The sequence below is a fragment of the Pinus tabuliformis genome, chromosome 9 (assembly GCF_031772625.1).
Source record: "Pinus tabuliformis cultivar Carrire ecotype Pingquan chromosome 9, CPIR1, whole genome shotgun sequence".
Lineage (NCBI taxonomy): Eukaryota > Viridiplantae > Streptophyta > Pinopsida > Pinales > Pinaceae > Pinus > Pinus tabuliformis.
This window is the reverse complement of record NC_142307.1, coordinates 1,814,644,281-1,814,668,541: the sequence shown is the minus strand read 5'-3', so window position 1 is coordinate 1,814,668,541 and position 24,261 is coordinate 1,814,644,281.

Here is a 24,261-nt window from a genome sequence, read left to right as displayed (position 1 = left end):
CTGCTCTTTGACTGGGGTCATAGCATTCCTGGCAGCTATAAATGAGCTCTGGCATAGGATTGACTTGGGGAAGGTTGTATATGGGCAAATTTGACTCCCAAATCCCCAAGATGTCTGCCCCACTCAGGTGCTGGGCCTTTAACTCATTCATCATTTGGACATTGTATTTGGTTCCCATAGGGAACCAGTCCATCATTTGATAGTCCATGTCTCCCAGGGGTTTCCATGCCAATTCCTGGTGAGGAGCATTGAGGGGCTTAATATTGAGAGCAATAGGGGTCTCCATAGTTGTTCAAGTTGCAAGAATTGCAGGTGGACAGGTAAAATGATAAAAACACAGTCTGTAGGTGGTCTTCTGTGAAAAACAGTTGATGTTTTGAGTTATCAAAGGGGAATTCACCAACTAGCAATTGAAATACTACTGGTGTTTAGTGACAGAGCCTCTTTGTGGCCTAACTGACTTCTTGCAGCGGTTGAATTATGTATACCAGGAAGTTTGCCGGGAAACGCAGAATTACAGTGGTTTTTCGTGAATTGCAGGTTTCTAAAGCTCTGCAGGTACTTCTTGGCCCTCACAAAGACAATGGTGGACGAACAACAGGATTTTAACGGTGCAAATATCGTTTTTATGGTTCTACTATCCCTCTGAGCAATTTCAAGCTTAATGAAGGTCGTATGGAGGGAGAAATGGTCTAAATACCTGTAATTCGATGAGCAGAGGTCGAAGCAAAGGTGCACAGTTGCTGCTTGAGGAGGTCGCCCGGGCTAATCGACTGGTTGGCGAAAATTAGAGTGTAAACGGTCATGCAGAGCGTCCAACAGTAATAACAGTGAAAGTGGTGAAAAACACGGGAAAATTGGTAAATATGGGTTATTTTACCAATTTGGCGCTTTTTTCTGCGGACGTCAGCATGATGTCATTGGTGGGTCATGGTGAGGTGACGTCAGCTGACGTCATCGGGCGACGTGGCAGTGGGTGACTGGTCAAAGGGGCGGTGAGGTGGCAACCCAGTCAGCGGTGAGGTGGATGAATCACAGAGGCAGGTACGGGCGGACAAGGACGTGGCGGCGGGTCAGCGGCAGGTAGGTGGCAGTCAAGCCGCAGCGGTCACGGTTAAGGCCTTAACCGCCGCGGTTTCTCGAGGCGGTTTGAGTACGGCGCAGAAGCTGTCAGACCCGGCTCCGAGATATGTGAGCGCTTGACACGTGGAGGAGGCGTGACAAGGCGCAACGTCACTTTCTCGGAGGTTAAAGTGCCGCCATCGGATGCGCTCCGATATTGATGTGGACCGTCGGATCTGATGGGCTTGATCCGACGGCTGGCGGAGGAGAAAGATGCGCGCTTCATACTGCGGGCGGAAAAGATTAAAGTTTGTGGGTTTTTATGGGTTTTTCAAATGTTTTCGCTTAACCAATAATGTGGTAGGATTGGGGAACGTGCCAGAGGCGGGTATTAACCTTTGCAAAGGTTTTTATAGGCAAAAGGGGTTTGGAGAGGGGTTTTATCAATGCAGAGGTGATTTGAGGGTAAATTAACTTGCAGCAAAGGGGGAATAGGGTGGAATAGGTTCACCAAAGTGGCCTGATGCCATTTTGGTCCCTTTTGAAAGATACATGGCTATTATGCCTAGGGGAGAGAATATATATAAGATTTGGGGCTTTATACACCTTAGTGTTAGTATTATTAGGGAAAGGGGAAAAATAGGGGAGCTATATAGTAGAATTAGGAGTTAATATGAGTGAAGGAGGGGGATTTAAGAGTAGAGAAAAATGAAAAGACTTTAGACCCAAAAGGTACATTCTGAATGAACTAGAACCACCATACAACCATGATCATTCTTCAAAAATCTCAGCTAATAGAAAGGGGGTGTTAGCAATGGAGTAGGGAGGGAAAAGAGAAGTTAGTGATGCTCTTTGCTGATAGATTTTTTGCCTTGGCAAAACACCTCTTGACAACTGTGTAATGGTGATCATATCCTTTCTGCAACCACAACTGCCTACCCAGCTATTTTGCCTAGCATTTTTTGTTTCTTCTTGGAGGGGCACTTGGACTTGCAACCCTCAATTGCCTTTTCCTTTCTCTGGCTTTTTCTTTTTCTTTCTATCTACATCTACCCTTATCTCTTCCAAGGTCCCAGATTAAACTTTTAGGAACCTTTGCTTCTCTACCTGAACTACTTGTCTGCCAAGATTAAGCTGTTTGGACAGACTGGTTTCTCTATTCTACAACTCAAAATTGAAACATGGCATGATCCAGTTTAAACTGTTGAATCATCCACAAAATTTGAAATGAGGTCCTCAACATTTGGAACACTTCACACACCTCTGATTTCCTGGGAAATATGGGATCTTTGTAGTATCAAAGCAAAGCATATTTGGATTTTCTATAGTCAATCATGAAATATGAAACCTATTACTATAGGTATCCAACAGAGAGTATGACCTTTTCAGTGACCCAATCCACCTCAATGTTGGATGCTAAGTGAATTTGATTGAATTTATCTGAATCAATCCCATTTAAAAGAAGAAGTTATTGATATAGGAGGAGAATGTTTGATACTATGCCCTTTTCTCACCCAAGAAGTATGGCTTGGGAGATGGGTTCAACCTTAAAATCTCTCAGAGCTGAATGATTAGATTAGGTATCTGATGTGATCGAGGGAGTTTGGGAAGTGTAATACCTTTAGTTGGATCCCCATAATAGAAATTTAAATGTATACAAGGTGAGAGGGTGGTATTTAAATAAGGTAGTACATAAATGTACATTTAGTAGTAATAATAAAATCACAGGTTGCAAATGAAGAGGGAAAAAAACATGGGGGATTATGATTCCAAAACAGAAGAAAGAAAGGGGTCCCAAGGAGAACAAATACATAATTATTTATTCCTAATCATGTGTTATTTACCTTGCATTATCCTAAATTATATCGACCTTGGATTAGGTTCCAAATGAGATACTTGGGCTTCTTAAGAATCCACATTGTGAATTGTGAGCATGCATACCTATTACATGACTTCTGATTATGCAAGGGATGTCCATCATTCTATAGGAAGCCTTGGGGAAGAGCCTATGATGCCATGGCTATAATGAAATGTTGGTTATGTCGATAAAATGCAGAAAGAGGAAGAAGAATTTTTTTATAATCAGTCATGCTGGGAAGCCAATCTATTCCAAGCTTGTTGTTGGACTGTTTAGTCTTGATTGTGGTCAGTTAATATTGTTTAAATCAAAACATGAGATGTGTTTGGATTTCTCACAGATATGGAGATGAGAATAAGAAGGCATGATTCTCAACAACCTTACAAGCAATCATATCTTATGTGGAGAACAGGTATATGGAAATTGTGACATGTTTTTTGCCTTGTTTTTCTGTCATCCATATTAGTAACCGGATAGAACTTGGGCGAGTTGAATAAGATTGACATCCTAACACTATTTCTCTACATCCTATTTTTCCTAATTGACAAAGTAGGGACTGCGAGATGCAGGTAAACATCAGGTGTGTATTATTAAGAAAAATAATGTATATCAACTATATATTTTCTTTGTTTTTCGATTGCATATCTATTTTGTTGAGCCTTATCTGGGAAAATATATTTTTTCTGAACTTGTTTAGAAGAATTTTAGAGAACATTTTTATTCTACCATTAGGAGTGCACACATTTTTATTCTAGGTATGCACTACTTCATTTATTTTATTTCAGTAAGCAGCTATCTTGAAAATGGTAGAGAAATGGCATAAAACTTGCCTTAGAGGAATTTATTACTTTATCATCAACATGAAGAAGGATGGGTGTTTTGTTGTGCCTCCAAAAAACAATTAATTTCCTAGAAAAAAAGATATTGATAGGGACTTATCTGCAACTTGAACTTGCTATGAAGTCAATCATAATAGTTCATTACCTAAACTAGATTCACTGGATATGAAGCTTACTCAACAACTAGATCACTGCCCATTTAGATACGAATTGCAGTAGTTCTCGGGATGTAAACAAGAGATGGATCCAACTTGATCATAAACCATTTATATAACTTCCTCAACTAGAAGACCCAAAACTTCAATGAAATATTGTTATCTCCTCCTGTATTTCTACTAGGAATAGACGAGAATACTCCATGACAATTTTATTGGAATCTACAAACATGTAGATGCTTTTACCACATGTTACAGGGAAAAGTGTCTATGCAGAACTGCTAATCCCACTAAGGTGTGGTAGCTACCTTAGAAACAAGCAAAATAAAGGAGACCAACCTCTGTCTTGCGCTTGGCTCCTAGTTTGATTCCTCTCTCTTCTGATAGTCCTTTGCTACTTGCCTCCTTGTACACCAAGCTACATAGAGTACTCGTAGAATCAAAGTAGCATAACACTATACAAGAACATGGATCTATTATCATAAACAATCTAGGATCAGATGTAAATTGACCATACAAATGCATAAAACATAAACGACACAAGAGTATGGAGGAAAACTTGAATAGCTTTTATTGATAATCAAGAAAGGGCCAAGAGAGTTACAACCAGTTGTTCTGACCCAACATCATCCTCTCAGTAGGTAAGCCCTTCTTCACCTCTTGCAAAGCTTAGATCACCCAAAACTATGATGTTGCCTCAAGAAACCAACAACAATTCCTTACAAGATGCAAAATTCCAGCCTCTAGATCTCTGGGATGAGGGATCCATATATAGATATCTATAAGGTAGATGAGTTTGCTTGTGATTTGATTAGTGTCTTCCCTCTGATAGTTCTTGCTTCCACTTGGAGATTGATGATCTCTTACTCATCCTTGGTCGAATTGAGAGAGTAAAGTGTCACAGGAGAAATTTCTGGAAGATTCCATGCCTCTCCACCTCGAAGATTCTCACCCATCGCACCCCATAGAAGGGCTTTATGAAATTCAATGCACCCACAGAGTGTACTTAGGTGAGATGCAACGCACTTTGTCTATGGAGCAGGTGAAATGATCTGGTTTTGACCCTTTCTGAGTGGTTTTTCGTGGAGAACTTCTAGGAGAAGCTGTAATGAGTTGACCTTGTTCCTTTAGAGATCGGAACAACACTTTTAGGGACTTAGGAGCCCTTGGTGTGTGGAAATTTTATGCTTGGGGTTGCAGTGCCCAAAAATGTCTATAACACTTGCCCCCTAAAGCATGAGGTCGTTAATCTTTTTGATGTCGGGTGAAATGCTCTATCATGAGAATCCGAAGTTCTTTCAAGCTGGGAAGAGACCTGTAATAAGATACAATACAATACATTATCTTCATAAAATTTTCATGATCTAGTTGGGGCGTGCATTCCTATGCTCAGCTTTATAAATTCATTTTCATGTACATAGGACAGATAATCATCTGAGTGCAGACTGATGATTCTGATAGAGCCATCATCCCTTTGATTGGATGATTATCTGTGCAGCAATGATGTACATTTGATGTCTTTATTTCCTTGAATATATATCGCAACCCGGATGGATGAAACTAAATTCGGGGTCTTCAATCTCATTCGATCTTCACTCGAGGTACAAGTCGATCCATGTGAGAGATGCTCTAGAGTCAAACATGGAAAGACATTGCCTGATTACCAGCCAATGATGTAAGCCGTTAACAGACGCGGGAGGAATCACCGATAATGATAATGACCCTCAAGGTATTGCAGTACAATTCACGTGGTGTGAATAAAGGACTTGGCGTCGAACACCACGCAAATCTTTCGGTCGAAGGCCATTGATGTAAACATGTCGTCGGAAGTGAGAAACTTGCCATTGAGGCATGCAAGCTTCAAAGTACTGAACGAGGTGTCCCTAGATCAACTTCTTGGATAATGAGATGATGTTGAAAAGAAGCGATCCGTCATAGGAGGGCCTTAATGAATCCCACATCAATGACACAGAACAGAGAAAATAATTTTAATGGAGGTGAAAACGATCTGGTGATATAAGGTTCAGGGTGGCGGTCATGAAAGAATGGAGCATAAATGTATTGCAGTGGGTGAGACACAGGTGAATTCTCTGAGTGACTTCTCTTAAACATATCGGCGACACTGACGTGATGGATTGGTAGCATTAACCCCAAATGTGGATGGTGTGATGGGACCATGGTGATGTGACCAGTGAATGAAACAACCCAAGTGGACTTGGATGCGGAATGAAAGTGTTATGTTCAAGAGCGACTTGCTACCAACAAAGTTTCTTCAAGTTTTCTTCCCAATTTTTCCCCAGTCATTGCTGACCAGTACCTCTTTATTTTTGTCAAGCTTGAGGAGGATAACATATGCTTGTTCTATAATTTTCCCTTCGGGAAAAACCATCGTTATGTTTTAACGAGCCTATCGATAGTGAAACCTGTTCTTGTCTGCTATGGACAAGTTTGTTGCTATTAGGTTTTAACGAGTTTAATGACAAAGATAACTCGGTCGTTTTCGATTTTAGAGAGTCTGAAAAGGGACGTAAAGGAAACTCGAAAATTCCTTTTTCGTCTTCTAATCCCTTAAGTCCGAAAAAGTATAAAACAATACAGAAGGGATGATTTTTCGATACTTTTAACGAGCCGAACAAAACAAGCACTTGATCACTTTGTGTAATAATCCCTCAGGTCCAAAAAGATTAAAATGTAGAGGGATAGCACTTCCAGTCCCTTTAACGAGCTTGAGAGGCCAATGGCTCGACAATCTTTTCATATTTTACGAGTCAGTTGAAAAGAGATTAAAGGAGACTCGTCTTTTGAGGAACGAGTGATAAAATTGGGTAGCATTTGATTCCAGGTAAGGTTTGGAATTTTCAAATCATGGGAGTGTTACAAGGATGGCTAGCGGGATCACTCTTCACAGCTATTCCTCAAAAGGGGTAAACAATCAAATGGAGGTGAATGATCGGCCAATACAGAGTGGAGGTGATGATGGGAACATGACCAAGGCTTTAAAGGCTGAAGTACTACATTCACGATGGTTATTTACCGAGAATTGGTTCATTCTTTATTGAGCTTAAATGCTGGGGGAAACATTTGCTCATTTCTTATGTTTATTTTTTAACGATCATGAAGTCTGCGTTAAAACTGCTCAATTAATCCAGTCGTATAATAAGAATGTCTCATATATGAAAACGACAATTTTTGGAGTTTTTCCCCACATCCTTTCTTTATGCAAGTTAGGAAACAACCAATCCTACGAGTTTAAAGGGTTAGAGGACCTACAAATTTAAAAAATAAATGGTTGCTCTTCGCTTGCACTCCAAAAGGTTTGCATGCCCCCAGGTATAAAATAAAGCTTCAAGGTCACCTTTTATTTTACCAACAAAACATTTGTTTTATCGGGAAAGGTCTACCTCTATCAGGTTACCAAAGATTGTTCTATTCACACCGCAAACAAAACATTTCTTCGGTGATGTCTACTAAAATAGAAAAAGGTGAGCCAATACACTCACATAACTTTAACGAGGGAATCTTATTCCAGTCTAACCCCCTTTTCCAATCACGGACAGGAGTACAGACTAGTCATATATCTCTTGCGGAAACCTACCCTATACCCGAAGTTTTCCTGCTGAAGTAGACCAAGGTGCATGCCCCTTTGGTTTCAGTCATGTCCCCTGAATCACTCACGCTCATCAGGTGGACAGGCTGGAGATTGATGAGACATTCCTTGTGTGAAAAGACCATTCAAGGATGATATATGAATATTTGCTATGCGTGATCCGGGAAATGAAAGCTGTTCTACGAGCTTGACCACTCTTCCTTCATGTGGAAAACACATTACTCTAAAGAGTGATGAGACAATGGCTCCCATGCAATAAATATAGTCTCATCCAAGGAGTAGATTATAATCTAGGGGTCCTTGGACTACCATTACGTTCATATGAACAGTTTTCCCTCTTAATGTTATGGGCACATTGGGAAGGATCCCTAACGGTCGACTGGTTCCTTTGTCAAAGGCTGTTAGATTTCTCATCTCAGGCAAAAGCGATGGCGAACCAAGCGCTTTCCAAGCAGTCGAGGAAAGGATACTCACAGAAGCCCCTTCATCTATGATGGTACCAGCCATAACCATTCTATATATTTGAGAAATGATTCGGAATGGTATTCTAGCCGGTAAACGAGGTCTGCCTAGTTGATTCCAGTCAAAGGAAACAACTAGGTTGCTTGGAGGTGGGACCGAATAGATGGTCGGGTACAAATCTGACAAACTTCCTTCCTGTGGTAAAGGAATGGGTAAATTTCCCCCATGTTCATCGGTGTCTGTGCTTACGAAAAGAATTTGGACGGTGTCATCCTTATTCTCTTCTGTGACTGTATCATCTGAAGATGGGACCTCTGAAGGCAAGACCGAGTCAACTGCCATCTCGACCTTTTGACTTTCATCTGGTATGGGTTCAGATGGTTCGTCTTCAATGATAGATGCTTCGGTCAACCATCTGGGCAGGTCAGCCTGATTTTCAACTAGTGACGGACTCGGCAAGAGTTTTTTATACCCAGGAGGAAGTCGTAACGGTGAAACCGGACGATCGTCCAAAATTCTTTTAGCCTCATCTAAGAAGCGACAACGGTGGATGGCATGATCACCTTCGCACAATTTACAAGGAAATCTATATTTTCCTTTTTGTCCTGGGGCTTCATTTTCACTATTCGAGGCTGTGTTTTCAACATTATCATCATAGGTTGACGACACCGGGTTGTGCAAACGAGGAGACTAGTCCCTTAAGATCCAAGGGATGTAGGGAAAATCTCTATGATAGTGGTCTCCTTTGCAAATGACACATGGCGATTTAGGCTTGGTCGGTGCAGTGTGTGGATTTTCGATAGACGATGCTTGGTTGCCCCCTTTCGCGTTTGGCTCCTTCTTCTTCTTCTCTTTCTTCTTCTTTTCCTTCTTCTTCTCAGGTACTTGATTTTTGGCTTTACCAGCCCCATGAAGCGAAGAGGGAGGAGGAGAGGAAGAATTGGAGGAAGTAGAAGGTTGGTGGGTAACTCTGGAATCGTCTAGTTGCTGACTCAATTGTTCAGGAATTGTGGTGTTCTGAATGACAGAGGTTGAGAAGAGCCATACGGGCAAGCCGATTGTCAATCTTGGAAGCGACAACATGGCCATATGGGGTGCACCAATATCTCCCCAAGAGGAGAAGGGACTATGATTTCCTCCAAGAGGAATTCCTTGGCTGGTGGACTCCATTCTTTCAACCTAAGACCAACGTAGGAAAGGTGATGATTATTCCGTTTAAAATAAATTTTGGGCGCTTTAACACAACTTGTTTTTTCAATTTTAAAGAGTCGAGAGAAAACAAAAGATGACTCTAGTCGCCTTCGATTTTTAATGAGCCTGAAGTGACAAGTGCTCAGATGGACCTTTTCCGTTAAGGAGTCTAAAAAGGAACGAAAGGGATTGCTATGGAAATCTAGGCAGAGGGATTACCAAACCAATCACAAAACTGCAGAATACCTTTTACGGTATGGCAATCAATATTCACGAATGTTGTGTTCAGTGCATTGCGATCAATAGGGTGGCAGACACGGCTTCCTATGGATAAAGGATTAAGCCTATTGTTGTCTCCCAAAATATACTTGACAGTACGTGGGAGCACAATTCCATATTGGCACTTATCATCTCAAAGTGGAGGAATCACCCAACCAACAGTGAGAACAACAGTTACCAGGCTTTACGACGTCGTAATACGTCTTTAGCCTAGACTTCTAGATGTTGTGTGTTAGGTTCCAAAGCGTTGTTAGATTCATTAAATTTATTTTATAGTTGACCTTGCTTAAGAAATTTTCCTTTCAGGTTCACCGCATGATGTAGATGTACAATTCCTAAAATGCAATTTAAGATGATAAACATTCTTTTATCTTCTTTGTGCAATGAAAATCCTAGCTACTAAGGAAAGAAAGACAGAATTATTTCAACAAAGAGCAAAGAGCACACACTATATGCACTGTCCTAAATCAAACAAATCAAACAGTCTAAATGCAAATGCACATGCATGTATTTGTTTTCAGCCTTCTTAATATGTGAATGATAAAAAGAAAGCTAATGCGCAAATCTGAATTACTTTCAAACGACAATTACTAACAAGTTTATTTTCAAATTCAAAATGAAGACTTGCTTTCGACACTAGAAGGACTACTAATTTAGATCAAATACAATAGTAACAGGGTAATCGACTATCAAGAGCAATCAGACTCTCTTCTATGACTGAAAATGACACTTGCGACACTTTCAAATCAAGAAACGACAATACAATTACGTTACTTTTCTGCAAAGGAGAACTGAAAATGACTCAACAAATACACAAAAACATTTACAGTTCTGCACAATGGAGGCGGAATATCAGCAATGAAAGGGGTTTCAAACAGAGGTATACTGACTATAGGCAGCAAAATTCATGAATAGAACTGAAAAGAATGAACACAGAAACCAAAATTCAGGAACAATACCTAGTTTGATCAGCACACATGTAACACAGTGAATTTCAAATGCAACGCATCTACTACACTCAGGAAGTGCACTGAAGTTCATATTCACAGAACAGAGAGTGTGCTGGGCCAGGGACGAGACTTTGCTTGGGTTCCAGGTCACAGTTTGCAGTTCAGTTCAAGGATTTTGGTTGAGCATGTGGTAATCAGTAAATAAACAAATGGGGCAGATCTAAGGAGATTACTAGAGTCACCACAAGGGCAATTATAGAGTTTGTAAATCAGTTGTTTAATTCATAAACAAAACCCAGAGATTGAATGAAGCGGAATTTATCTACTTTACATTAGCATAGCAAATTCAGTTCAAAAGCTACCTGGCTCTACTTCAGGCTCCATCTGTAAGTTTATAAAGTAAACAAAAATGTAGATAAACAAACAACCTAGTCGCTCCCCAGTGGAGTCGCCATTTTGTTACAGGGAAAAGTGTCTATGCAGAACTGCTAATCCCATTAAGGTGTGGTAGCTACCTTAGAAACAAACAAAGTAAAGCTACTTTCGCTTTTCCTTTATGAAAGATAGATGAGAGAAGAATAAAGGAGACCAACCTCTGTCTTGCGCTTGGCTCCTAGTTCGATTCCTCTCTCTTCTGATAGTCCTTTGCTACTTGCTTCCTTGTACACCCACCTACACAGAGTACCTGTAGAACCAAAGCAGCATAACACTATACAAGAACATGGATCTATTATCATAAACAATGTAGGATTAGATGTAAATTGACCATACAAATGCATAAAACATAAACGACACAAGAGTATGGAGGAAAACTTGAATAGCTTTTATTGATAATCAAGAAAGAGCCAAGAGAGTTACAACCAGTTGTTCTGACCCAACATCATCCTCTCAGCAAGTAAGCCCTTCTTCACATCATGCAAAGCTTAGATAACCCAACACTATGATGTTGCCTCAAGAAACCAACAACAATTCCTTACAAGATGCAAAATTCCAGCCTTTGGATCTCTGTGATGAGGGATCCATATATAGATATCTGTAAGGGAGATGATTCAGCTTGTGATTTGATTAGTGTCTTCCCTATGATAGTTCTTGCTTCCACTTGGAGATTGATGATCTCTTACTCATCCTTGGTCGAATTGAGAGAGGCAAGTGTCACATGAGAAGTTTCTGGAAGATTCCATGCCTCTACACCTCACGGATTGACACTGCCATTTGTCAATTCTCGCCCATCGCACCGCATAGAACAGATTTTTGAAATGCAACGCACCCACAGACTATACTTAGGCGAGATGCAATGCACTTTGCCTATGGAGCAGGTGAAATGATCCTGTTTTGACCAGTTTTGTGTGGTTTTTCATGAAGGACTTCTCGGAGAAGCTGTAATCAGTTGACCTTATTCCTTTAGAGGTTGGAACAACACTTTTAGGGACTTATGAGCCCTTGGTTTATGGACATTTTATGGTTGGGGTTGTAGCGCCCAAAAATTTCTATAACACCACACCCACCGTGTACAGGGCCTCATGATAAAAAACAACTAGGTGCATTTTATGGTGATGAGGTCTACACAGGCTGGAGAATGGTAAATAAATACTGCATCAACGAATTCCAAATTGCGAAATTTAGTAATGGAGGAGATAACTTTGTATGTCACCAATAGATTAACAATTTTCCTATACCATGTTTCCAGTACCTGTGTCAATTTTCCGTTTTTTGTAAAACCTTCATCAAGATGATATTTCCAATCAATTGTAGATTAAAATGCATAATATACATTGTTACATTTTCTTGTTATTGGGGAAGCCAATTCCAATTATACATGGGTATTGAAATTGTGGAGCTAACCACTGGATACAAAATTAATTTTCCACAATTTAATGTGATTCAAGCTGTTATATTATATGTTAGAGAGTAAAGGCTCTTGTAGGATGGAGAAATATTTAACATTTATCTTTTTCCTCATAATATGTCATGAAATGAAGTTCCAACTAAGGATTTCCCATGTTTAAATTCAATTACATGAATGAATTTTCATCAACTATAAGTGTGTTTCCTTATTATTTTCAAGGTTGCTTTCCAGAATTGTTAAGTTTTGGAAATTGTTTTTTAATTGAGATTTAAAATGACTTTATTGTTAGCTTTAAAAAATTGGAATTTGGTTTTTTTTTTCCTTAAATAACATAGATTTAAGGTAATTAAAATCATTATTTGGAATATTTGAAGTTTGAAATCACCTTAAAAGAACACTTAAAATGATTTTTTTTTATGCTTTTAATTTTTTTTTTTTTCATATTGTCTCTACAGAGACAATATTTTGAATTATGGGCATATAGTCTCTATATAGACAATAGGTTTTTAATCTTAGTTGTTGTCCCTGAGGACACAAAAATGTAATTGTCTCTAAAAAGGCAGAAATCAAAGTGTCTCGACAAAGACACATGAAACTGTCTTTAGAGAGACAAACGAAATTGTATCTTAAGATACAATGATTCCTGTGTGTCTTTATTGTAACACCCCTGCCTTGTGTGTAAAAATTTGCAAAGCTAAGCTGAGAAAAAGCTAGGTCTGATGTGTACTAAGAAAAGTAAATACTTTACGAAATAAATAAAACAAAATCGCTTGGAACAATGAGACACAAAGAGATGATATTCTTGCCAAATCCCATTGGTGAATGGGAAGGGATAATTCTTTCATGATAAAGCTTCTAGATTCAGTTCTGTATAAGTTGGATGGATTGGAGATAAATATCCATTGAGAAAAAATAAAATATTTGCAGGAGAGAAAGGCAAGCTTTTATGGGGAAAAGCCTCGCGGGAGAGAAAGGAGAGATTTTATGGGAAAAGCCTAGGCAAATAGATAAAAATATCCATAAAATAGGGACACCACTAACGGAAGCATATCATGAAAGAGGGTATTAAATACCCATTGCAAAGATAAATAGGGCGTAGTTGATGAAGGGAAAGAACCCTCGGCTCAGGGGTGAACTCAAAGAGTCAGTTCTAGGTTGCGTGGTGGTGCTCCATTTTCCAATTGGTGTTCTCTCTTCTAATCTAGTTGGATTCACTTGCATGGGATATACTGAATTTTTATTCCTTACTTTCATGTGGTGGAATCGTTCAATTCAAATGTATAGATGTTGTGTTATCTTTATTTATGAGAATGATTGAATTCTTGTCCATACGACTCCTATTGCATCCAATTGTAGAATTAGTAAAGGAACATAGTATGACTCTAACATTATGTTATATATCTGTGTTAAGTCGGTGAATATTTATGCATGAAACATTGATGCATGGAGAATAGTTATGATGTAACGCTTCAAATTGTATAGCCTATGGTTCAGGTTATCTATGTCATGAATTATGCGTCATAAGAATTCATCCAATTACACTAGTTTAGTTATTCATGCATATTGCATAAGAGTTAGCTCAATAACACTTTTGACTATGCCGGTAGGACTATGACCATGATTCCTGGCCATGCATGCGACAATAGACTCAAGATAATGTTCCATGAATGCTTGTTTAGAATCATTAAATAATTTTTTGGGTTGCATGCCATGATTAATTCCTTTCTCCAAATTGCAAATTATTCTCAAGGGATGATCTCACATATAAGTGTTATAAATGAATAAAAAGTTCCACATCATGGATCAAGTAAAGCATAGTAGGAGTATGTAGTAGTGTGCCTAGGAAGTATGGTTCATTACTTTTGATGTTGTTCAATTATTAAGAATATGAGTATAGCCACATGAATTTTATCTGTTCATGTAATGATGAAATAATTATGCTTGAGACAATGGTTGAATCTTAACTTTAACCGAAGAAAATGTAAAGAGTGAGAGCCTAGAAGGAAATTCTCAAATCTACGCTCAGGGGTATGTTACAAATGGTATCAGAGCATAAGTTCAAATAATGCAGCCTATGGACCAATCCAAATCTGTAATATAGGACTGAGGGACTTTAATTAGCTCCTAAACAAATAAGAGGTTTCATTGAAATATTTTGGTTATAAAATTTTCATAAGAAAAATAACCCAGAAGCCATAAACGATTGAACCTAAATTTTAAAATGATTTGGATGACTTCGAAGCATGCGAACATCGTATTGATTTATTGCAATTAAACGAAATTAGGATTCCTTAAGGTTGAATCCAAATATTAAAATGGTTTATTTGAGGAATCAATAACATATATATGTTAATCCAATATATATATAATATCATTATATAAAAGCATTTAAAATTTATGGGTGGTTTTTATGCATTTTGAAAAAGTGTGGTCCTTGTAAGATAATGGTTTTAAGTGTTTGATTTTGTGGCATTGTGGGAAGATTTTCAAGGAATCCCTTAAACACTACACCATCTAGGTTGTATATCAAGACCCTAGGTCATATATCGAGACAAGTTGTCTTTCAAGATAGTTTCATGTCAAGAATTTAGTAAAGATTTGTATGTATGGAACCCATGACTTAATCCTCGCCCCATTGACTTAACCAATGAGTGCTAGACGACATGTCAGTGGGTCTAAGAAGTCTTTGAAGGAGTTCAACCAACCTTACCTTAAATTACACCTCTCCTACTGACTACGTTTAAGGTTGCATATTTATAGTGTATATATTAGTATATATATTGAATCATAGAGTGTAAAATAAGAGACTTCGGAATAGTGAAGGTGATAGTGTAATAAATTTTTATTACATAACAAAATGGATAGGGTAAAAACAAAATCCTGAAGGTAGACATTTATCAGCTTATAGTGTGATTGGCCAAGCTCCTCTCAAAGGAATCCGTTTTTTTGGTTTGATATTCTTTTCGTGGATTTCCATTTTTCTGAAAAGTAAGTCTAGGCTAATCACCAAATATTTTAAAGACATTTTGTGTATGTCTTTACGCTGGGACACTGTCGAGTGCAGACCTACCAAGGGCTTCATATGTGCTAGTGTCCTTATGTACAACATCAAGGCAACTTATCGAACGATCACAGTCATGGGACACTTGTATAGGAGATGACCATGCTAGTGCGTTGTAATAAAAGGTCACTTATGTCACCAAGATCGGCAAGTGGTGCTGCTATTATGAAACATGGCCTCCGCACCTCAATATTCTTGATGATCGTGGGGCTACAATGGAGCTGCTATCACCTCCTTCCAAGTCAACAACAAATGAGTAGTCTAGTAAACAAACAAACCTTCTATTTTTCATGTTCGATCCTAGGAAGATTACCGTGATATCCATATGACTGTAGCTAAGAAATAACTTCCCCCCGATTTCTGTGTTGTGGTTTCAAAATTGTTGCATAGGGATGAAGGTAAGCAATCATTGTGCATAATTAAGCCTTTTCGACGATGGTTTTAGAATTAAATTCTTTCTCGCCATGCAGTTCGCCATTTTTGCTAAAAACCCGTAGATTAAAAGCTCCATAGGCACTTGTCCAATGGGATTGATGGAGAAATTCCCTTAGAACTGTTGTTTCCTTTCGATCAACAATGACAACTGTTGTTTCCCTTTTCATGTCGACTAAAGTTCTCCCTTTCAAATGCTTATTCGTTGATCTGGAGGCATTCAAAATAATTTGGTGTGGTATAAGGGTTATCCTTTATTGGTTCCGGGGAAAATAACATGAGTATCCACCTTATTTGAGAAAAAGTGAAGTGACTTGGTTGGACATGCATGCCAGAGTATTGAATTTCTAAGGCAAGAGAGCAAGGCTATCGGACTTGTAGCAAGCAAATGGAAACTTGTTGTGAGTGGTTATTCCGCTGTCTTCTCATGTAATTTGGATAACACTTATCCTTACTTGCACATAGACAAGTCACACTGGAAAATATCACTCATCTTATCTTCTCCTGTCTTATTTTCTCCTTGCATGGAGGTTACACGATGTCTATTCGATTAGCAGTTCTTTGATATAAATACTCCTCCTACCCATACGTTGGTATCAAATTTCATCCTCTTCGGTGCTAAAACCGTATTGTTGGAGGCCCCTTGCTTTAGATTCAACCAAATTCTTCCATAGAGGGAGATATCGCAAGGTGTTGCGGTCGTTTAGTAAGGGAGGCTGAGAAATGTCCCTGAGGCCATTGTAGTAGAAAATTATAGCTCAAAGGAGTTGATCTACCATTTGTAGAACATATGACACTAGTGGGCGGGGTTGAGATGTGTATGGAGCCTCACCAGCCAGAGGATGTTCGACGGAGCATCACAAAAATATTTCTGTTTTAGGCGTCCACAAAGGGCATCATGATTCATACTTAAATACTTTCGATTTCTCGAGAGGTGAAAGGGGGGGGCGATTTAAGAACATATGTGCATAAATGGGTGAAGGTTCAAAACCCCACAGTCGGTTGTTTTAAAGGGGCAAGTAGTTCTAGAAAAATGACTATTCAACTCTTCTTATAAATTGCGGTGATTTTAATTTTTTGGAAACCCATAAAAATATGAATAATTTCTATCCTTAAAGATTGTATGTGAATCTTTTCTCGTTTGGCATAGGTTGAGTGTTACGATATTGACCAAACACACTCATGTACTTAAATATAGGTATGAATCATTATGTCATTACCATAAGATGCAATTGTGTGCTTCATATAGTGATGGCACAATTTTTCATTAATTATTGTTTTGAAAAGGAAATTTGATGTAAGACATTACACATGGTAGTCTATAAATTTTTTTTTTGGTATATGACAACATACACTGGATAGACCCCATTTTAGACGAGCTTGAAGAATGAACAAGGTTGGATTATATACTTGCACTTTAGATTGAATTTCTCAAGTCTAATCTATAATAGCATTACAAAATGGGTATAAACAAACTACATAGACTTGTGAGTATGGTTATTTGAGTTATTTATTTTATGTGTATAAAAATATGCTCCCATAAGAATATGAATACCTCTTGAGTTGCTTGATTTACATTAATCTTTGAAGGTTGTATCTTATCCTCTTCGTACATGTATGTATGGCTCATTATGTGCTTACTATGAGCAACAAAGGTATGCATGACAAGATTATGTGCTTTCATGCATTAATATCTCCCATGTTTAAAAATAGATTTAAGATATCTTGAAAGGGGTATAGTCAGGCTTGATGAGTAAACGAGAAGGTATTTAATCCTTACAATTATATCAAAATTCTCAAATCTAAGTATTGTGGATAGCTATAGTAGTATTAAAGGGAGAAAGCAACCGAGAAAGATTTATGGAAACAAATAATCATGTAATGTGGTTATATAACAAAGAACCTTGTGGTGATGTGGTGGAATGGAGAGTAATACAATTAAATAAAAATAACAACCATCAACATGTTGATTAATTCCCATAAGTAGAAAGTGACAAATTGGTCACTGTTTTATTTTACTTAATTATTAAGTGTTGGGAATTATGTGAAAGGTAAATTTTTATTTCATTATATGTTCCCCGAAACTTAAGTTATTGTTGAATTCCCTTGGGAGCGCACAAGAACTCTATACCATGATGTACAAGTGGTTTAAAATATTTATTATAGACCTTGTTTTAAATAGGTATGGTTATGGTATTAAAAGATTGAATAAGGAATTCTAGTGGTGTGGTCATCATGGGTAGTAAATATGCATATAAGTGTTGAAACGAGTAATGGGAAATAAAGAAAATTGAATTCTATGTTTAATTATGAGTTTCATGATTGTTATGCAAGGACATAGTTTAATAGAATGAAGATGATACTTATAAGAGAATCTTAAGGGAAGAAATATTGAACTCTTATGAGGTAAATGGAAAACAGAAAAGAGAAAAATGGCAAGTGTCATCTCCATAGATCATGGTCAACTCGAAGAAAGATTGAAATAAAAGTATATAAATGGAAATCTATATAAATCTTCAGAAATTGATGGTTAATTAAGTAGGTTCCATCCTAGAATAAATTCTAAAGGTTTTATTTAAGGATATCTATTCATAAAGGTTCCCATGAAATATTGTTAAGCTCATGAAGGACAGGTCGTTGTATGGGACTAATGTCTTTCAACTTAATATTTGATTGGCGCATCCACATGTAAGGATGTAATTCATTTTGGAATGTGATTCTTTTATTATTATTATTATTATTAATATATATATATATATATATATATATATATATATATATATATATATATATATATATTCTGGTTAAGGAAAAATTCTATTAAAGGGATCTTAACACGTTATTATATTTCGTAACATATGCATCTTTCGTTGGATATGCATAGTTGGACCTACCAGTGTCTATGAGTAAAAAAATATCTAATAATTGTAGCTAATCTAAATAAGAAGCACAAAATTTATGTTCAGATTGGACTGAACTAGGGTCAAAGTATGAAGAGGAGGCACACATACAATACAAATTATTATATGCACGAAGACATCATACATTAATAATTGTATGACCTTCATAAGAAAGTCAATGAAACTTACACAAAAGGTACATCTAGAGTAAATACATAATGGGAGTATAAAATAAACTCTTGGTGTTTCTTGATTGATAGTGTAAGTAAATAATAAATACGAGCCGAAAAGTCAAAGGGTGTAAATATCTCACAAATATGAACCCTTCAAAAATCTGTAGCAAGAAAAAATGATACTAGCAGAATGATTGTAGAGGCTACAAATATAATTATTGCGAGAAGCATAATATAAAAAAAGTGTTTGTTAGCTTCTACTACATATAGAAAAAGCATACATGCTTTATGAAATGAAAAACATATTAGATATGGTGGTTGTTGGTGCATTTCAAATAAAATTAGAACAGTCTAGAGCAGCCTAATTATACACTAGATTCGGAACATGACTTTGAATTAGTAAACAAATATTTGGTAAACCAAAAGGTTTCAAATAATTACTGATTATGGTGATCTAAGGATATTATGTTAGTGGTAAAATAACACATGCATCAAGTAATATAAGAGAAAGGATAACAAACTATGCAATATATCGTGGTTAAATTAATGTGACAACTTCACTATATTTATGGCTACGTGATACTGGTAATTGATCTTGTGTATACAATTAGTTCGATAAAATGATATCCAACAACCTATTCAAATAGATGTGACAACCATAGAATTTCAAATACATATTTCTTTTCAGTAATTCTTATCAAGCAATATTGGGAAGTTTACCTGATATATTTCATTCATAATGTTGTTTAGGTTAAACATGAGAACATAAGAATTGTTTCATAAATCACGCAGGAATTCATGTTAATAAATTTGATAACTTATCTCTTCAATCATGGATGACTTAATGTTAAAAGAAAGTGTTAACGTGTAAATACCCCAGGATCACACCCTGGTACACATAGTGACTAAAAACTTAAAGGGTGTGGAATTGAAAACATTGTAACTTTCATTATAACTCATGAAGGGGAAAGGAGTTTATACCTAAACTGAATTATTGAGGGCCAACAAGATGTTAGAAGAGGTGTAAAAAGAGCATATTTGATTACTGGTTAAGTATGGAGTACTTTTAAATACCAAACAATCAATTTCTCAGTTAAAGATAAAGTTAAGTATCATAGTCAATAGTCTATTTTATGATTAAGGGAAAGTAATATTACATTCTTAAAACCTTTTCGAGGTGACAAATTTAATTCCAAAACTCAAAGTTATGGGTATGAGAAAGTTGTAATATGCATGATTACATGTATGATACTATTTTGCTAACATTTTACTACAACCAAATGACACAAGAAAATGATTTGCTAAATAAAAGCACTCAAATACCTTGACATAAAAATTTGGTTGGTTGCAGAAGTTGAACAGGTCCATGAAATTCCTTATTCCCCTATCGATAAACTAAGCACAGTATGATCAACTTATTCAGATGTAATGTAAATAAATGAAGGATTTTTTGGCATAATGCTAACATGGTGGGAAACATGTGGATGAAGTATATGTCATGCAGGTGATGCTATGGGCATCACTATGATGTACAAGTTGTACAGGTGGTACTATGTACAAGCGGTACATATGGTACCAATATGGATACATGTATTGCATGATAATGTATGACATGTATAGATGTGTGTGTGTAATACACACTATGTGCATGTGTGCATGAAGAAACTGGGCAATTATCTGGTATGGAAATCGACCTGGAGTGCATACAAAAGAAGGAAGCTAAGAAGTGATTCAAGGATAAGTATCAATGTTGTGTTTTAGTTTTGTATGCATGTGAGTATTAGTATGATCTGTGTGGATTATAGGAGATCTATGGTTGAAAAGTACATATGATTTTGGTGGTTATGTTGAGCTAACCTGATATGATATTAGTCAAATGTGCTAGTTTGACTTGTTGTATGCAGGAAAACTGCAAGGAGCAAGTGTTCATAAAAAACACAAAGGCTTGGAAGAATGCAGGGGAAGAATAGGCATTTATTCAACCACAATAAATGGTAGAGATGGAAGGACATGTGTTCCTTGTAATCGATATATATTCGAATATTTTCATTAGATGGAAAGGCCATTGGAGTCTATGAATTCAGAGACAACTACCTGTGAATGAGGAAATAATATAGTAAGATGCAGGAATACAACGATGACAGTGTAAATTTTGGGCAGGAGTATGTAACACCCCTCCCTTATGTGTAAAAAATTGTAAACCTAAGCTGAGAAAAGATAGGTATGATGTGTAACAAGAAAAGTAAATACTTTATGACATAAATAAAATAATTAATCACATGGAAAATGAGACACCAATAGATGAGATTCTTTCCAAATCCCATGGTGAATCGGAAGGGATAATTATTTCATGATAAAGCTTCTAGATTCATCTCTAGATAAGTTGGATGGATTGGAGATAAATATCCATTTAGAAAAACATAAAAGCTTTGCAGGAAAGAAAGGCAAGCTTTTATGAGGAAAAGCCTCGCGGGAGAGGAAGGATAGATTTTCTGGGAAAGGACTAGGCAAATGGATAAAAAGATCCATAAAAGTGGGACGCTGCTAATGGAAACATATCATGAAAGAGAGTATTAAGTACCCATTAGAGAGTTTAAAAAGGGTGAATTTTATCCAGGGAAAGAACTCTCAGTTCGGGGGTGAACTTGAAGAGTCATTTTTAGGTTGGGTGGTGGTGCTCCATTTTCCAAGTGGTGTTCTTCCTTCTAATCTAGTTGGATTCACTTGCATGGGATATACCACATGTTTAATCATTACTTATCATGTGGTGGAATCGTTCAACTCAAAGGTATAGATGTTGTGCAATCTTTATTTATGAGAATGATTGAGTTATTATGTATATGACTCCTCTTGCATCCAACTGTAGAGTTAGAAAAGGAACATTGTATGACTCTAACCTTATGTGATATCTATGTGTTAAGTCGATGAATATTTATGCATGAAACATTGATGCATTCGGAATAGTTATGGTTCAGGTTATCGATGCCATGCATTATGTGTCATAAGGGTTCCATCCAATAAGGCTAGTTTATATACTCATGCATATTGCATAAGCGTTAGGTTAGTAACACTTTTGACTATGCCGGTAGCACTATGATCATGATTCTTGGCCATTCTCACTACAATAGACTCAAGATAATGTTCCATTAATGCTTGCATGGAATCATTAAATAATTTTATTGGTTGCATGACATGATTAATTCCTTTCTCGAAATTGTAAATTATGCTTAATGGATGATCTGATATATAAGTCTTATAAATGAATCAAAACGTCCACATCATGGATCCAGTAAAGCATAGCAGGAGTATGTAGTAATGTGCCTAGGAAGTATGGTTAATTACTTTTAATGTTGTTCAATTACTAAGAATATGGGTATAGACGCATGAGTAATATTTTTTCATATAACAATGGAATAATTATGCTTGAGACGACTGTTTAATCTTAACTTTAATCGAAGAAAAAGTAAAGAATGAGAGCCTAGTAGGAAACTCTCAAATCTCAGCTCAGGTGTATGTTACATTTATAGAGACAATTATTTAAGACAATAATTTGAGTTACCGGCTTAAAGAAAATATTATACACAATACGCAAGTTTCTTTTTGTCCCAAGTTAAGAAAATTGACGTGAAAATTGTCTCAAATATTATCTTAAAACACTAGTACATGTAGTAGTGTACATTATAAAATACTCTACTAGATATATAATTGTCAAAGTTCATTTAATTTCAAATCAAAATGTTATATTCGAGCATATATATTATTTATGACTTTTCTTTGCTGCTAGTGTCTAATTGAGATATATATAGTGAATGCAGGGGTGAGTCTAAGCATCTTGCTACAAAATACTAAATTCTACCATTATTATGTATCTATTATATGGTGGTGGTTGGATTTAAATGATTTTAAATTCAATATTCTCTATATACTCTGAATAATAAATGCCTCCGCCATTGTAATATGTTTGTCGGTCATTAAATGCCTCTGGCATTGTAAGTAGCTAGTTGAACATTAGATGCCTTTAAATTGAATAATGTTTATTCAATCTGTCTTATATTTATTTTTTTATGGGAAATGTGTTTATCACCCAATTCTATGTAACTCACAACACAACAATAAATACCTAGTAGGATGAATAAGAATTAGAATTATTGAATCTGGATTCTGCTACACTATGAAAAATCAATTAGGATGACTTGGAATAATGGAGAAATTAATATTGTTCTAGATGATATTATTATTAGGGGTGTATTGCCAATTTTTTATATTATTAGTTTTATTTAGTTCTTATGTCTGATTCATGAGGAATTTGTTCAAACTCCTCAACATATTTCTAATCCTACAAATGTACATGCTTTTAGTTGAATGAATTAAGATTTGTGAGTAAGAAGTCTCAGGTTGAGCCAGCCTCACCTGGGAGCTGCACATTTCTTCCATATTCTATCCCTCGTTAATTCTATCTTGGTATCAAAGCACATTTCAAACTAGGCCTTGGCCCCTCTGTAATCAAGGATCATGGAGAATAAATATAAATGTGTTGTTTGGTAGAATGTGCATGTTTGTCCATCATTCAAGTACCTTTTTTGTATTATACGTTTACATCTAGTATTTAATCACATTATTTTCACCTATACATTCGCATGAACCAACACTTGAGAGTCATGCCATGTGAAATTTGTTTGCAGGCGAAGCATATTCAGAAATATGGAGAGTCACATTGTATGCGTTGCTGCATGTTAACCAAACTATTGTTGGTGGGATCAAAGTTAGAAAAAAAATCATTCTTAAGGCGGTACCATTAGGGGTATTTTGAGGTCTAAAATGGGCCTCCCAAGGAAATTATAAAATAATAGTGGAAATAATAAAATAATATTATATTACATCATCAAATTTTAGAGCGAAAAAAGAAAAACTATTTTTCCAGCTCGTATTTTAAACCTATCTTCCTTTGGGTTTACTCAAATTTCGAGCAGAGACACTTGTTGTATGGATAATTTTATTCGTCATCCAAGGAGTACCCATGTTGCATACTTTCGGTGGGTCCTTCTACATTAAAAATTATAAATACGTGAAAAATGTGATCGCAATTATGTTTTTTCATGTATTTCTCATTTTTTATGTAGTAGGGTCCATCGAAAGTATTCAACATCGGTACTCCTTGGATGAGGAATTACATTTTTGCATCCAATGAGTACTCCCACTCGAAATTTGAGTAAATCCTTAAGGAGATAAGTTGAAAATACAAGTTGAAAACATAATTTTATTATTTTATTATTTTTTAATCTTTTTACCTTTTTACTCCAAAAATTGTGAATCATCGACCATGGTTGAAATCATCATCTTGAACCCTATTGGTTCTTATAAAGTTTATTTTGGCTGTACATTTTTCTTAGGAGGCCCATTTTAGACATCAAAATTCCCCTAATGAACGATAATCTACACCCGATAG